Raw genomic sequence first — 18,527 nt, 5'->3', positions numbered from 1 at the left:
GAGTTTTGCCCTTGGACGCTTGTGGCCTTAAGACTGTAACTGTGTAGCAAAATAAATCCCTGTTTTATAAAAGCCAATCCATCTCTGGTGTTTTGCATTCTGCAGCATTAGCAAACTAGGACACTGATGAAGGTTTTGATGAATTCCTTGGGAGTAGCTGGCTGGCTGAAGTTGAGATGGAAATTTTTCCTTCTGACTGCTGAAATCATCAGTTCTCCCTTTAGGGACTTCAACTGATTAGTTGAGATTTCTCTCATAGTTGAAGGCAGTCTCCTTTGTTAATTATAGATGTAATCAGCTATAGATGCAATCAATTTACTGATGAATTAGATCTATGAAATAACCTCTGTGGTGGTTTGAAGCTGTTATGAACCCCAGAAAAGGCCATGTTCTTTTCATGCACTCCTGTGGGTGCAGACCTGTTGTGGGTGGGACCTTTGGATTAGGTTGTTTCAATTGATGAATTGCCCCAGGTGGGTCTTAATCCCCTATATGAGGATGAAACACGTACAGAAGCTAAGAGATAAAATTAAGAGAAGCTCATAGAGAAAATCCCTGGAGAAGCTAAGAGAGGACCCACAGAAGCTCAGAGAGGAAGAGGCCACTGGAACCAGGAGCTGGGAGTGAAGGCCCAGCAGACACCGGCCATGTGCTTTCCCAGGTGACAGAGGAGCCCCGGGTACCAGCAGCAAACGAACACTCTCACAGTAACAGTCAGACCAGTGCTTGCTTGACCAAACAATGGGACACCATAACCTAGCCAAGTTGACACATGAGCTTAACCATCACAGTGGCTAATATAGAAAAAAAATATTTATATCAAAGCAAGAAAGACCTGTACTTACTAAAATCCTCATTTCTGTAGCTGGTCATGTCATAGCTGATATTTACAACTTCTTATCCTTTTCATTTGCTCTTTGCCCTCAGAAAACCCCCATCTGGTCATGATTCCTTTCTGGTGGGCTGACCCAAACTCTCATTTTGGAGGGTCTGTTACATTAGCAAAGCTGCCTGTATATTAAACACTTTCCCATATAATTCAGTGGTGTTAATTATATTCACGATGTGCTACCATCATCATCATCCATTATGCAACTTTTCATCACCCCATGTAGAAATTCTGTGCCTATTAAGCATTAATTCCTCACCCCCATCCTGGCCCCTGGAGCCCATTCATTTACTTTTTTTTAAATGCAATTTTATTGAGATATAGTCACACACCATACAGTCCATCCAAATTGTACAATCAGTGGCTCACAGTATCATCACATAGTTCTTCATTCATCAACACCATCAATTCTAGAACATTTTCTAAAAAAAGAAAACCCAAAACACCCCATACCCCTTATTCTCCATCCCCCTCCATTATTGACCCTTAGCATTGGTAAATTGGTAAATTTGTTACTGTTGGTAAAAGAATATTAAGATATTACTGTTGACTAGTCTATAGTTCTCATTAGGTGCATTTTCCCCCATATTTCCCACTCTTTTATTAACTCCCTGTAATAGTGACATACATTTGTTCTAGTTCATGAGAGGACTTTTTTATATTTGTGCTGTTAATCATAGTCATTGTCCACCTCAAGATTCACTGTGTTACACAGTCCCATTTTTAAATTTCCAGCTTTCCTTCTAGTGACATACATTACTCCAAACTTACCCTGTCAAAGACAGTCACACATCATTCAGCACTGTTAGTTATACACACAATAATGTGCTATCATCACCTCTATCCATTTCCAAACATTTAAATTCAACCAAGTTAAAAATTCTGCACATATTAAACAACCACTCCCTGTTCTCTAGCCTCATGCTATCTCCTGGTAACCTGTATTCTAGGTTTTATGTCTATGAGCTTACACATTATAGGGCATTCATATTAGTGAGATGATACAATATTTGTCCTTTTGTGTCTGACTTATTTCACTCAACATAATGTCCTCAAGGTTCATTCATGTTGTTGTCACTTCAGGACTTCATTCCTCCTTACTGCTGAATAATATTTCATCATATGTATGACTACATTTTGTTTATCCATGCATTGGTTGATGGACAGCTGGGTTGTTTACGTCTTTTGGAAATTGTGAGTAATGCCATGGTGAACATCAGTGTGCAAATGTCTGTTTGCATCCCTGCTTTCAGATCTTCTGAGTATATCCTGAGTAGCAGGATTGCCGGGCTGTAAGGCAACTCTATACTTAGCTTCCTGAGGAACCGGCAAACTGTCCTCCACAGCAGCTGCTCCATTCTACATCCCCATCAACAGTGAATAAGTGTGCCTATTTCTCCACATCCTCTCCAACACCTACAGTTTTTGTTTTTGTTGTTGTTTTAAATAGTGGCCATACTAGTAAGGATGAAATGATATCTCATTGTGGTTTTGATTTGCATTTCCCTAATAGCTAATGAAGCTGAGCATCTTGTCATGTGCTTTTCAGCCATTTGTATTTCCTCTTTGGAAAAATGTCTATTCATGTCATTTGCCCATTTTTAAATTGGGTTATTTGTCTTTTTGTCATTGAGTTGTAGGAGTTCTTTACATTCTCTGGATATCAAACCTTTATGAGATATGTAGTTTTCAAATATTTTCTCCCATTGTGTTGGCTGCCTTTCCACCCTTTTGACAAAGTCCTTTGAAGCACAGAATATTCGATTTTGAGGAGGTCCCTTTTATCTGTTTTTTTTTTTTTTTTTTCATTGCTTGTGCTTTGGGTGTAAGGTCTAAAAATTACTGCTTATCTGTAGGTCCTGAAAATGCTTCCCTACATTTTCTTTTAGGAGCTTTATGGTACTGGTTCTTATATTTAGATCTTTGATCAATTTTAAGTTAATTTTTGTATAGGGTATGAGATAGGGGTCCTCTTTCCTTCTTTTGGATATGCATATTAGGTTCTCCCAACATCATTTGTTGAAAAGACTGTTCTGTCTCAGTTGAGTGGATACGAGAGCCTTTTCAAAAACTAATTGATGTTAAATTTGAGGGTCTGTTTCTGAACTCTCCATTCAATTCTATTGATCAGCATGTCTGTTTTTTTTTTTTTGCCAGTACCATGCTGTTTTGACCACTGTAGCTTTATAATATGTGTTGAAGTCCAGAAGTGTGAGTCCTCTAACTTCATTTTTTTTCCATAAGATGTTTTTGGCTATTTGTGGCCACTTACCCTTCCAAATAAATTCAGTAATTGGCTTTTCCAATTCTGCAATGTAGGCTGTTGGAATTTTGATTGGGATTGCATTGAATCTGTAAATCAATTTGGGTAGAATGGACATAGTAACCATATTTAGCAGCGCTGTGTATTTTTCTGAATACAGTTCCTTTACATCTTTGGTTAAGTTTATTCCTAGGTATTTGATTCTTTTAGTTGCTATTGTAAATGGATTTTTTTTCCTGTTTTCCTCCCAAATTGCTCATTATCAACGTATAGAAACACTACTGATTTTTGCATATTCATCTTGTATCCTGCCACTTTCCTGAACTCCTTTATAAGGTCTAATCACTTTGTTGTAGATTTTTTTGGGACTTTCTAAATGTAGGATCATATCATCTGCAAATAGTGAACGTTTTACCTCTTCCTTTCTAATCTGGATGCCTTTTATTTCTTTTTGTCACCTAATTGATCTGGCTAGAACTTCCAGTACATTGTTGAATAACAGTGGTGACAGTGGGATTCCTTGTCTTGTTCAAGATCTTAGATGAAGTTTCCAGTCTTTCACCTTTGAGTATGATGTTAGCTGTGGGTTTTTCATATGTGCCCATGAGAAAGTGTCCTTCTATTCCTATCTTTCAAAATGTTTTTAATCAAGAAAGGATTCTGGATTTTGTCAATTACTTCTTCCCCTTCAGTTTGTCAATGTGGTTTTCTAACATTGATTTTCTTGTGTTAAACCACACTTTCATACCAGGGATAAAACCAACTTGATCATGGTGTATAATTCTTTTAATGTGTAGTTGGATTTGATTTGCAAGTATTTAGTTAAGGATTTTTACATCTGTATTTCCTTAACTGAATCCAATGAGAGATTGGTCCATAATTTTCCTTTCTTCTAGTTTCTTTTTCTGGTTTTAGTATTAGGGTGATGTTGGCTTCATAGAATGAGTTGGGTATCATCCCCTCTTCAATTTTCTACAAGGGTTTGAGAATGTTTGGTGTTATCTCTTGCAGTGACTGGTAGAATTCACCTGTGAAGCCATCTGGTCTGGGACTTTTCTTTTTTTGGGGAGGGTTTTGATGACTGATTCAATCTCTTGAGATTGCTTTGTTGAGATCTTCTATTTCTTCTGGAGTCAGTGTGTTGTTCATGTATTTCTACAAAATTGTCCATTTCATCTAAGTTGTCTAGTTTGTTGGCATACAGTTGTTCATAGTATCCTCCTATGATTTTTTTTTTTACTTCTGTGGGGTCAGTAGTAATATCCTCCCTCTCATTTCTGATTTTATTTGCAACTTTTCTCTTTTTGTCCTTGTCAGTCTAGCTAAGGGCTTGTAAATTTTGTGGGTCTTCTCAAAGAACGAACTTTCAGTTTTGTTGGTTCTCTCTCTCTCACTCTCCCTCTCTCTCTCATTCTTGATTTCATTTATTTCTGCTCTAATCTTTGTGATTTCTTTCTTTCTGCTTGCCTTGGGATTAGTTTGCTGTTCTTTTTCTAGTTCCTTCAGTGTGTAGTTAGGTCTTTGATTTTAGCTCTTCCTTCCTTTTTAGTGTAGATGTTTAGAACTATAAAATATCCCTCTCAGCACTGTCTTTGCTGCCTCCCATAAATTTTGGTATGTTTTGTTCTTGTTTTCATTCATTTTGAGATGTTTACTGATTTCTCTTGCAATTTCTTATTTGACCCACTGATTGTCTAAGAGCATGTTGTTTAACCTCCATATATTTGTGGATTTTTCAGTTCTCTGGCTGTTATTGATTTCTAGCTTCAGTCCATTGTAAACAGAGAAAGTGTTTTGTATAATTTCAATCTTTTTAATAAACCTCTTTTGTGCCCCAGCATGTGGTCTATCCTAGAGAATGTTCCACATGCACTTGAGAAGAATGTATATCCTGCTGTTTGGGGTGTAATGTTCTATATATGTCTGTTAGGTATAGATCATTCATCATAATATTTAGGTTCTCTGTTTCCTTGTTGATCCTTTGTTTAGATGTGCTCTCTATTGAAGAGAGTGGTGAGTTGAAGCCTCCCAGTATGAAGGCAGAGTTGCCAATATGCCCTTCAGTTTTGCCAGTATTTGACTCATGTACTTTGGGGCATCTTAGTTAGGTACATAGATATATATGAATGTTATTTCTTCTTGGTGAATTGCCCTCTTTTATTTTTTAATACAATTTTATTGAGATATAATCACATAACATACAAAGTGTACAATCAGTCATTCACAGTATCATCATATAGTTGTGCTTTCATCACCACAATCAAACTTTGAACATTTTCATTACTCCAAAGAATAAAATAAAAATTAAAATAAAAAAAGAACATCAAAAACATCCCATTCCCCTCCTCCCCCCATTGTTCATTTACTTTTTTATAATAAGATTTGTGCATATACCATACAATCATCCAAAATATACAATCAATTGATCACATTACCATCATATAGTTGTTCATTGATCACCCCGATCTATTTTTTTAACATTTTCCTTGTACCAGAAAAAGCGATAATAAGAATAAAAAAATAATAGTGAAAAAGGAACACCCAAATCGACCCCCCCTCCTGCCCTATTTTTCCTTTAGTTTTTTGCCCCCATTTTTCTATGCATCCATCTATACATGGATAAAAGGAGTGTGATCCACAAGGTTTTCCAAATCACTCTGTCACCCCTTGTAAGCTACATTTTCATGCAATCATCTTCAAGAATCAAGTTCTGGGTTGGGGTTTGATAGTTTCATGTATTTACTTCTAGCTATTCCAATACATTAAAACCTATAAAGTGTTATCTATATAGTACATAAGACTCTACCAGAGTGACCTCTTGACTCCATTTGTAATCTCAGCCACTGACCCTTGATTTCATTTCCTTTTGCATCCCCCTTTTGGTCAAGAAGATGTTCTCCATCCCATGATGCCAGGTCTATATTCATCCCTGGGAGTCATATCCTGCGTTGCCAGGGAGATTTACACCCCTGGGAGTCAGGTCCCACATAGCGGGGAGGGCAGTGAGATCACCTGCTAGGGTGACTTAGTTAGAGATAGAGGGCCACATCTGAACAAAGAGGGATTCAGGGGGAGACACTTAGGCACAATTATAAGCAGGCCTAGCTTCTCCTTTGCAGTAACAGGCTTCTTAAAGGCAAGTCCCTTGATAGAGGGTGCCACACATCAACCCCCAGTCCTCAATATTTGTGAGAACATCAGCAACCACCCAGGTGAGGAACCCCAACATGTCTGCATTTCCCCCCAGCTCCTCAGGGGGGCTCTGCATAGTTTTTTTTCATTGTTTCTTTTTTTAAATTAACTTTCTCAAAAAATTGAAAAAACAGACAAAAAAAAAATATTTCAAACAAAACCAAAACAAAGGAATAAGAGAAAACAAATATCCTAGAATTACTTCCAATATGTACCTATTCTACACCAAGAAAATAGATAGACTATAACCCAGGAAAGGAATAAGAATAACAGATAACCTAAGATAACTACATTTCTGTGAACTTGTTCCTACTATACCCACCAGAAATTAACAAACCATAGTCATTCCTGAGCATTCCCAGGACGTTAAATTTACCCACAATAACTTATCTGTTCTTATTAGATCACCGTTCCCCCTTCACTAATTGCTATCTATCACTAGGTCCCCTACATTCTACAAAATAAACCATTTATTTTACATTTTTCACAGTGTTCACATTTGTGGTAATATACAATATTTCTCTTTTTGTGCCTGGCTTATTTCGCTCATCATTATGGCTTCAGGGTTCATCCATGTTGTCATATGTTTCATGACATCGTTCCTTCTTATAGCCACGTAGTATTCCATCATGTGAATATACCACATTTTATTTATCCACTCATCTGTTGAAGGTCATTTGGGTTGCTTCCATCTCTTGGCAATTGTGAATAATGCCACTATGAACATTGGCATGCAGGTATCTGTTTGTGTCACTGCTATCAGATCTTCTGGGTATATACCAAGAAGTGCAATTATTGGATCGAAGGGTAACTCTATATCTAGTTTCTAAGGAACCGTCAGACTGTCTTCCAGAGTGTCTGTACCATTATACAATCCTACCAACAATGAATAAGCATTCTAATTTCTCCACATCCTCTCCAGCATTTGTAGTTTCCTGTTTGTTTAATGGCAGCCATTCTAATTGGTGTGAGATGGTATCTCACTGTGGTCTTAATTTGCATCTCTCTAATAGCAAGTGAAGCTGAACATTTTTTCTTGTGTTTTTTAGCCATTTATATTTCCTCTTCAGAGAACTGTCTTTTCATATCTTTTTCCCATTTTATAATTGGGCTGTCTGTACTATAGTCATTGAGTTGTAGGATTTCTTTACATATGCAAGATATCAGTCTTTTGTCAGATACATGGTTTCTGAATATTTTTTCCCATTGAGTTGGCTGCCTCTTCACCTTTTTGACAAATTCCTTTGAGGTACAGAAACTTCTAAGCTTGAGGAGTTCCCATGCATCTATTTTTTCTTTTGTTGCTTGTGCTTTGGGTGTAAGGTCTAGGAAGTGACCGCAAGGTCTTGAAGATGTTTCCCTACATTATCTTCTAGGAGTTTTATGGTACTTTGATCCACTTTGAGTTAAGTTTTGTGTATGGTATCATTCTTTTGGATATGGATATCCAGCTCTCCAAGCACCATTTGTTGAAAAGACTGTTATGTTCAGTGCGTTTGGGGGCCTTATCGAAGTTCAGTCGACCATTGATCTGGGGGTTTATCTCTGAATTCTCAGTTTGATTACATTGATCAGTATGTCTGTCTTTGTGCCAGTACCATGCTGTTTTGACTACTGTGACTTTATAATAAGCTTCAAAGTCAGGGAGTGTAAGTCCTCCCATTTTGTTTTTCTTTTTTAGAACGGTTTAGCAATTCAAGACATCTTCTCCCTCCAGATAAATTTGATAACTAGCTTTTCAAAGTCTGTGAAGTAGGCTGTTGTTGGAATTTTGATAGGGATTGCACTGAATCTGTAGGTGAGTTTGGGTAGAATTGACATCTTAATGACATTTAGCCTTCTTATCCATGAACATGGAATATTTTTCCATCTTTTTAGGTCTGTTTCTATTTCTTTTAGTAGAGTTATAGTTTTCTTTGTATAGGTCTTTTACATCTTTGGTTAAGTTTATTCCTAGGTACTTGATTTTTTTTAGTTGCTATTGAAAATGGTATCTTTTTCTTGAGTGTCTCTTCAGTTTGTTCATTTCTAGAGTTTAGGAACATTACTGACTAATGTGCATTAATCTTATATCCCACTACTTTGCTAAGTTTGTTTATTAGTCTAGTAGCTGTCATCAATTTCTCAGGGTTTTCCAGATATAAGATATCATCTGCAAATAATGACAGTTTTACTTCTTCCTTTCCAATTTGGATGCCTTTTATTTCTTTGTCTTGCCAGATTGCCCTGGCTAGCACTTCCAGCACAATGTTGAATAACAGTGGTGATAGTGAGCATCCTTGTCTCATTCTTGATCTTAGAGGGAAGGCTTTCAGTCTCTTGCCACTGCATCCTATGCTGGTGTGGGTTTTTCATATATGCTCTTTATCATACTGAGGAAGTTTCCTTCAATTCCTACCTTTTGAAGTGTTTTTATTAAGAAGGGATGTGGATTTTGTCAAATGATTTTTCTGCATCTTTTGAGATGATCCTTTGATTTTTCCTTTTTCGTGTGTTAATGTGATAATTTTCTTATGTTGAACCATCCTTGCATGCCTGGAATGAACCCCACTTGGTCATTGTGTATGATTTTTTTAATCTGTCTTTGGATTCAGTTTTCAAGTATTTTGTTGAGAATTTTTGCATCTATATTCATTAGGGAGATTGCCCTGTAGTTTTCCTTTCTTGTAGCATCTTTACCTGGTTTTGGTATTAGAGTGATGTTAGCCTCATAAAATGTGTTAGGTAGTGTTCCATTTTCCTCAATGTTTTGAAAGAATTCATGTAAGATTGGTCAGTTCTTTTTGGAAAGTTTTGTAGAATTCCCCTGTGAAGCCATCTGGCCCTGGGCATTTACTGGGAAGCTTTATGATAACTGATTGGATCTCTTTGCTTGTGATTTGTTGGTTGAAGTCTTCTATTTCTTCTCTGGTCAGTCTGAGTTGTTCATGTGTTTCCAGGAAATTGTCCATTTCCTCTGTATTACCAGTTTGTTGGCATATACTTGTTCATAGTATCCTCTTACAGTTTTTTTAAATTTCTTTGGGATCTGCAGTGATGTCACCTCTCTCATTCATTATTTTGTTTATTTTGGTCTTCTCTCTTTTTGATTTTGTCAGTCTAGCTAGGGGCTTGTCTATCTTGTTGATTGTCTCAAAGAACCAACTTTTAGTGTTATTTATTCTATTGTTTTTTTGTTCTCTATGTCATTTATTTCTGCTTTAATCCTTGTTATTTCTTTTCTTCTATTTGGTTTGGAATTAGTTTGCTATTCATTTTCTAGCTTCTTCAGTTGCTCCTTTAGTTCTTCAATTTTAGTTCTTTCTTCCTTTTTAATGTATGCATTTAGAGCTATAAATTTCCCCCAGTACCACCTTTGTTGCATCCCATAGGTTTTGATATGTTGTGTTCTCATTTTCATTCATCTCTATATATTTAGCAATTTCTCTCACTATTTCTTCTTTAACCCACTGATTGTTTAGGATTGTGTTGTTTAACCTGCAGGTATTTTTGAATTTTCTAAGTCTCTGATGGTTATTGACTTCTAATTGTATTCCATTATGATCAGAGACTGTGCTTTGAATAATTTCAGTTTTTTAAAATTTGTTGAGGCTTGTTTTATGGCCCAGCATATGATCTATTCTGGAGAAAGTTCTGTGAGCACTAGAGAAGAATGGGTATCATGGTGATTTGGGATGTAATGTTATATATTTCTGTTAATTCAAATTCATTTATCAGATTATTTAGGTTTTCAGTTTCCTTATTGGTCTTTTTTTCTGGTTGATCCATCTACAGGAGAAAGTGATGTATTGAAGTCTCCCACAATTATTGTGGAAACATCTGTTGCTTCCTTTAGTTTTGCCAATGTTTGTCTCATGTATTTTGGAGCACCTTGATTGGGTACATAAACATTTATGATTGTTATTTCTTCTTGTTGAATTGCCCCTTTTATTAGTGTGTAGTGGCCTTCTTTGTCTCTCTTAACCTCCTTGCAACTATGTTATCTGAGGTTAATATTGCTACTCCTGCTTTCTTTTGGCTGTAGCTTGCATGAAATATTTTTTCCATCCTTTCACTTTCAATTTCTTTGTGTCCCTGTGTCTGAGTGTCACATATGCAACACACTGATGGTTCATATATTTTTTAATCTGTTCTTTCAATCTATATCTTTTAATTGGGGAGTTTAATACATTTGCATTCAATGTTATTACTGTGAAGGCATTGCTTGAATCATTCATCCTATCCTTTGGCTTATGTTTGTCAGATATATTTTTCCCCTCTCTCTTTTAATGTCCTGTTATGTATCCATACTGAATCATTTTAGTTCTGAACCTCTGTCCATACCTCTCTCTCCTTTCTTTGTTGGTAGGGCTCTCTTTAGTATCTCAAGTAGGGCAGGTCTCTTGTTAGCAAATTCTCTCAGCATTTGTTTGTCTGTGAAAAATTTAAGCTCTCCCTCAAATCTGAAGGAGAGCTTTGCTGGATAAAGAATTCTTGGTTGGCAATTTTTCTCTTTCAGAATTTTAAATATGTCATGCCACTGCCTTTTCGCCTCCATGGTGGCTGCTGAGTAGTCACTGCTTAGTCTTACGTTGTTTCCCTTATGTGTGGTGAATCACTTCTCTCTTGCTGCTTTCAGAACTTGCTCCTTCTCTTTAGCATTTGACAATCTGATCAGAATATGTCTCGGAGTGGTTTTATTTGGATTTATTCTGTTTGGAGTTCATTGGGCATCTATGATTTGTGTGTTTATGTTGTTTAGAAGGTTTAGGAAGTTTTCCTCAACAATTTGAATACTCTTCCTAGACCTTTTCCCTTCTCTTCCCCTTCTGGAATACCAATGATTCTTATATTTGTGCATTTTACATGGTCCATCATATCCCTGATATCCATTTCAATTTTTTAGATTTTTTCCCCATTCTTTCTTTTGTTCTTTCACTTTCTACGTGTCCTCTTCAAGCTCACTGATTCACTGTTCACCTTCCTCCAATCTAGTGCTTTGAGTATCCAGGATCTTTTAAATTTGAGCATCAGTTTCTTTTATTTCCATAAGATCATCCATTTTTTAATTTACTCTTGCAAATTCTTCTTTAGGATCTTCTAGGGTCTTCTCCATGTCCTTTATATCCTGAGCCATGATCTGGTTATTTGTCATTAGTTCTTTGATTAATTGCTCCAAGTATTGTATCTCCTATGATCTTTTGATTTGGGTGTTTGGGTTTGGGTTAGCCATATCATCCGGTTTCTTCATATGCTTTAACATTTTCTGTTGCTTTTGGCCTCTTGGCATTTGCTTATCTTGATAGGGTTCTTTTAGGATATGTACACTTCTTGGAACAAATATCTCTAATTTGTCAGAGCTACAGCTCGGTGGAGTACACTTTCTCTGACTAATCAGCAGGTGATGTCCACAAGCCACCTATTCCCCTCAAACCAGTTCTCCCAAACTTTGTCTTTGTGGTGGGTGGAGGTCTGTATCTTGTGGGAGTCCAATTGGTGCATCAAATTTCCATTTGTAGTTGGTGCTACTTGCCCTGAATGCAGGGGGTTTGTTTGAATGGTTGGGGGGAGGGCAGCTTTAGTAATCAAATCTCCCAGGTGTTTCTGGAGACTTATAGCTGCTGTAGGAGTCCACAATTTTGGTTCAGTCTCCCCACAGTCTGTCTTTGCCACGGACCAAGTCCCTGGTATTGGTGTTTGGTCCCTGGGACTCCCGTGTGGTCCTGCTTCCAAGGGCCTCTGCAGGAGGGAAGACAACACAACTTCACAGGTGAGTACAGCTGCAAGGGAAGTGCTGGGCCGCTGCATCATGCCAGTGTTCCCAGCCTACTGAAAAGATGGCTGTATGGGGTGTGGTTTCTCCCCTTTTTGAGGACCTCCACCTTCCTAACTCCAGGACAATTAGCTGCTGGTGTGCAAAAGGCTATCGTTCATGCCAGATAATGAGGTATGTGCATGTGTTGCTGGAAACGCTTCCTGCTGTGCTGAGTTGTGCAGCACAGCTCTGGGCTACAGCACTGGCCAGGAGCGTTTTCCAGCCCACCAGATGGATGATGGCTGTATGGGGCGTGGTTATTTTCCCCTTTTCACTGACCTCTGCCTTCCTAGCTCTGAGACAATTAGCTGTCAGTGTGCAAAAGGCTATTGTCCATGCCAGATATTGAGGCATGCCCACAGGTTGTGGAGAAGCAGCTCCTGACACACTTCACTGTGCGGCTCTCACTGCTGGCTCTTTTTTTGGGTTTTTAATCTAATCCATCTCCAAATGCCAACCTCAGGTTTCATGGGACCCTGGTGTGGCTGCAGTTACCCAGCAGGCTCACTCACTCTGTTTCAGAACACAGACTCGGATTCACCAAGTGCACAGTCCCTGTGGGTTTATCAGACCTTGACCAGCTGGTGCATCACTGGAACTGGTGTTCTGGAGCACTTTCTGTCTTTTATCCAGTATTTTTCATGGAGACATTTTTTTTTTTGCCCCGTCTTTCCTAATCCGCCATCATCCCAGTCTGCCCTCTTTTATTAATATATAATGTCCTTCTTTGTCTCGTAACATTTTTGCATTTAAAGTATTTTGTCTGATATTAGTATACCTACTCCAGCTTTTCTTTTGATTACTGCTTGCATGGAATATATTTTTTTCCATCCTTTTACTTTCAACCTACTTGTATCTTTGGGTCTCAAATGAGTCTCCTGTAAACAGCATATAGATGGATCATATATATATATTTTAGCCATTCTGCCAATCTGTGTCTTTTGATTGAGGAGTTTAATCCATTAACATTCAGTGTTGTTATTATAAAAGTAGTATTTACTTCAACTATTTTATTCTTTGGCTTTTATTTGTCAGCTTATTTTTTCTCTCTCTTTTTATGCTTTTAGTTACTCTTACTTATAATCTTCACTCTGTACCCTTCTCCCGACCTCTCTATTCTGTCCTTTCCGTTCAGCCTGCAGGATTCCCTTTAGTATTCCTTGCAGGGCAGTTCTCTTTTTAATGAGAACTTCTGCTTAACTGTGAATATTTTAAACTCTCTTTCAATGTTGAAGGACAGTTTTTCTGGATAGAAAGTTCTTGGCTGGCAGTTTTTCCCTTTCAGTACCTTGAATATATTATACCACTGCCTTCTCCGTGGTGTCTGATGAGAAACTGGGCTTAGTCTTAATGGGCATCCCTTGTATTTTATAGATTGCTTTTCTTTTGCTGCTTTCAGAATCCTCTCTTCATCTTTGGCATTTGACATTTTGACAGTATGTGTCTTGGAGTGGGTCTGTTTTGATTTATTCAGTTTGGAGTATTTTGCAGTTCTTGGACCTGGGTATCAATGCCTGTCATAAGAACTTGGGACATTCTCAGTCATTATTTCCTCAAATATTCCTTCTGCTCCTTTTCCCTTCTTTTCTCCTTCTGGGACACCCATGTTGCAAATGTTTTTGCACTTCATGTTGTAAGTCAGTTCCCAGAGACCTTGCTGTTTTTCCCTTTCTTTTCTCTGTCCAAGTTTGGGTGTTCTGTCCTTCATCTCACTGATCTTTTTTCTGCCCATTCAAATCTGCCATTTTTTTTTGCCTCTAGTGTATTTTTTTTAGACCTTATAATAACTTGATTATATATTTTTTCTTTTTTAATCCAATTTTATTGAGATACACTCACCATATAATCCATCCAAAGTATACAATCAGTGGCTTACAGTATCATCATATAGTTGTGCATTCATCACCACAATAAATTTTCAAATAAGTCCATTACTCCAAAATAAATTTTAAAAATATAAAAAAATTCAGGGAGGGAGCTAAGATGGCAGCATAGACAGGAGTGGAAGCTAGTTACTCCCCCCTGGAACAATTCATAAATAATAGAAAAATTAGTAAATAATCTGGAATAACTGCAGGGAGACAAATGTGACTGTCCACTTATCATACACCAACCTGAATTGGGAGGAATGCCCAAGATCGCAGCATAAAATCTGTAAGTAAAAACTGTGGACCCGCGCTGAGAGCCGAGAGCCCCTCCCTCATGGAAGCCTTGCATGCTAGAGAGCAGCACTCTCCAAACAAGTGAGTGGACCTCAGCCCAGCTCCAACTGGGGTTTTAATATTAACTGCTCAATACAGACAGCAAATCCCCAATAAGCAGACAGAGGCTTTTGGTGATGACTGACCTTGGGAGAGTCGGGGGACACATCTGTCTCAGGGTGGGGAGCCCAGAGGATTGGGTGCTATCTCTGGCTGATGGATGAACCTGGGAGCTTTCTGTCCCTTTCTCTCTCTGTCAACCTGGGCAGCTCAGTAGAGAACACCTCAGCCATTTTCAGTGCGCAGGGCTTTGCAGTAAAGAAAGCCTCAGCCATTTTTAAATCACAGCACTCTGACCAGCAGAGTCAGAAAAACAAAGAATCTATATGCAAATGACCTCTCTCTAGGGGGCACAGCTTCCCAAGAGGAAAGAGGAGGGGCCCAGCTCTACTACCTGCTTTACATTCAGGGCCAGACCCCAGAGCCTGTGGGAGGAGAGCCACAGGCCATACCTCCTTACACCAGCCCATGACACGCTGACAGGCGCCACCCGCTGGGCAGAAAAGCACAGGGTGTATCAATCCTCTAAGACACACCATCAGGGAAGCCGGATACTGAATATTTCCTCCTTCTGGGACCTGAGCTTGTTATTGTCTGGGAAAACCTGATTGGGGTGGCCTGGGAGGTCAGATGCCTAGACAACAGAAAACTACAACCTACACTAAGAAAAATGAAGTTATGGCCCAGTCAGAGGAACAAACCTACTTCAACTAAGAGACAGGAATTTAAACAACTAATGCTAAATCAATTCAAAAAGTTTAGAGAAGATATGGAAAAAGAGATGAAGGCTATAAAGAAAACACTGGGCATACATAAGGCAGAAATCGGAAGTTCAAAAAAAACAACTGGCAGAATCTATGGAAATGAAAGGCACAACACAAGAGATGAAAGACACAATGGAAACATACAACAGCAGATCTCAAGAGGCAGAAGAAAACACTCAGGAACTGGAGAACAAAACACCTGAAAGCCTGCAAGCAAAGGAGCAGATGGAGAAAAGAATGTAAAAATATGAGCAACGTCTCCAGGAACTTAAGGATGAAACAAAATATAAGAATGTACGTATCATTGGTGTCCCAGAAGGAGAAGAGAAGGGAAAGGGGCAGAAGCAATCATAGAGGAAATAATCAATGAAAATTTCCCATCTCTTATGAAAGACATAAAATTTCAGATCCAAGAAGCATATTCCAAACAGAATAGATCTGACTAGGCCTATGCCAAGATATTAATAATCAGGTTATCAAATATCAAAGACAGAGAGAATCCTGAAAGCAGCAAGAGAAAAGCAATCCATTACATACAAAGGAAGCTTAATAAGACTATGTGTGGCTCTCTCAGCAGAAACCATGGAGGCAAGAAGGAAGTGGTGTGATATATTTAAGATACTGAAAGAGAAAAACCACCAACCAAGAATCCTATATCCGGCAAAACTGTCCTTCAAATATGAGGGAGAGTTCAAAATATTTTCCAACAAACAGACAATGAGAGACTTTGTGAACAAGACACCCGCCCTACAGGAAATACTAAAGGGAGCACTACAGGGTGATAGGAGAAGACAAGAGTGAGAGGTTTGGAACACAGTTTTGGGAGATGGTAGCACAGCAATGTAAGTACACTGAACAAAGATGACTATGAGTATGGTGGAGAGAGGAGGGTTGGGAGCATGTGAGATCCCAGAAGAAAGGAGGAAGGATAAGACTGGGACTGTGTAACTTGGTGAAACCTCGAGTGTTCAACAATTGTGATAAAATATATAAATTTGTTCCTTCATGAGGGAGAACAAGCAAATGTCAACCTTGCAAGATGTTAAAAATGGGGAGGCATTGGGGGAGGGATGCAGTCAATGTAAACTAGAGACTGTAATTAACAGAATTTGCTCCCTTTTATATAGCAAAGGCGATATACCAAGGTAAATGCAGATAAGGGGGTGGGGATACAAGAGGGGTGTGAGACACTTGACATTGGTGGTGTTGTCTGACTCTTTATTCCACTTTGATTTAAGGTTATCTTTCCTTTTGCTGCTTCATAGCTGTCATTTTTTTTTTGTTTTTTTTGTTTGTTTTCTCTCTTTTTTCTTTTTCTTCTGCTTCTCTACCTTCTTTGACTCTTCCTCCTGCTTTGTGGAATAAATGTAGGCGCCCTTATATAGACAGTGGTGAGGGTGGTGAACACATAAATATGTGACTATACAGGGAACCATCGACTGTTTACTTAGGATGGAATGTATGGTGTGTGAACAAAACCATCTTAAAAAAATTGGTTGAGTAACTGTACAAATATTAGAAATCTCTTCCATGAACCAGGACAAATGTATGACAGTACAACTAGAAGTTAATAATAGAGGAACATATAGGGAAAAAATATATACCTATTGCAAACTATATACTACTGTCAGTAGTATTTCAACATTCTTCCATAAATAGTAACAAATGTACTATACCAATACTTTGAGTCAACAATGAGGGGTGGTGGTTAGAGGTAAGGGAGGATTTGAGTTTCCTTTTTTTTTTTTTTTTTTTTTTTGCTTCTTTGTCTTTATCTCTTGTCCGGAGTAATGAAAAGTTTCTAAAAATTGAACAAAAATTAATTGTGATGGATGCACAGCTGTATGAGGGTACTGGGGGCAATTGATTGTACATTTTGGATCTTTGGATAATTGTATGGTATGTGAACAATCTCAATAAAAATTTATATATATAAATTAAAAAGGCAAAAAGAAATAAAAAAGAACTCCCAAACCATCCCATTCCCCTTTTCCCCCATTCCAGTTTGCTAGAGCTGCCATTATGCAAAATACCAGAAATGGACTGGCTTTTATAAAGGTGATTTATTAGGTTACAAATTTACAGTTCTAAGGCCATGGAAGTGTCCATACTAAGGCAACAACAAGAGGATACCTTCACTGATGGCATCCGGAACACCTCAGTCAGCTGGGAAGGCACGTGGCTGGCATCTGCTGGTCTTTTGCTCCCGGGTTGTGTTTCAAAATGGCTTTCTCTGAAATGTCTCTGGGCTTCTGTCTTCACTTCTCCCTCTCAGATCCTGTGCATTCTTGCTTCTTTCTCCCAGAGTGTTTCTCTCTAAGTACCTGGGGTGCCTCTCTTACCTTCTCCAGGGCAGACTCTGGGCTTCATCTCTTAGCTTAGCATCTCCAAACATCCCTCTGTCTGCATCTCCAAGTATCTCTCAGCATCTCTGTCTGCTCTGGCTCTGGAGCTCTCTTAAGTACTCCAGTGAACTAATCAAGACCCACCCTGAACAGGTAGGGTCATACCTCCATGGAAATAATCTAATCAAAAGAGCTCACCCACAGTTGGGTAAGTCACATCTCCATGGAAACAATCCAAAGTTTCCACCCTAATCAAAAGACTAATAAGTCTGCCCCCACAAGATTGCATTAAAGATCATGGTTTTTCTGGAGGACATAATATATCAAACCAGCACAACACCCCTTATTATTATTTACATATATTTTTATCATTATTTTATTAGTCATCTGCCCATACACTGGTTAAAAGGAGTGTCAGTAACCAGGTTTTCCCTATCACACAGTCACACAGTAAAAGCTAGGTAGTTACACAATCATCTCCAAGAATCAAGGCCACTGGATTAAGTTCAACAGATTCAGGTATTTCTTTCTAGCTATTCTAATACACTAGAAACTAAAAAGGAATATCTATATAATGCATAAGAATGACATCCAGAATGACCTTTTGACTCTATTTGAGATCTTGCAGCTACTAAAGCTTTACTTTGTTTCATTTCTTTTCCCCTTTTTGGTCAAAATGGCTTTCTCAATTCTATGGTACCAGGGCCAGGCTCATCCCTGGGAGTCATGTTCCATATAGTGGGGAGGGTAGTGAGTTTATTTGCAGAGTTGGCTGAGAGACAGAAGCCACATCTGAGCAACAAAAGAATTCTCTGGGGGTGACTCTTAGGCATAATAGTAGGCTCAACTGCTTCTTTGCAGGAGTAAGTTTCATAAGGGCAAGTCGCAAGATCGAGGGCTTGACTTATGAAATTGGGATTTCCTAATGCATGTGGGAATATCAGGAATTCCCCAGGTGAGGAAGTTTAATATTTCCAGATTTTCCTCTAGTCTCTCAAGGGGACTTTGCAAATATATAT

Source organism: Choloepus didactylus, chromosome 1, assembly GCF_015220235.1.
Source record: "Choloepus didactylus isolate mChoDid1 chromosome 1, mChoDid1.pri, whole genome shotgun sequence".
NCBI lineage: Eukaryota > Metazoa > Chordata > Mammalia > Pilosa > Megalonychidae > Choloepus > Choloepus didactylus.
This window is presented reverse-complemented; position numbering follows the sequence as displayed.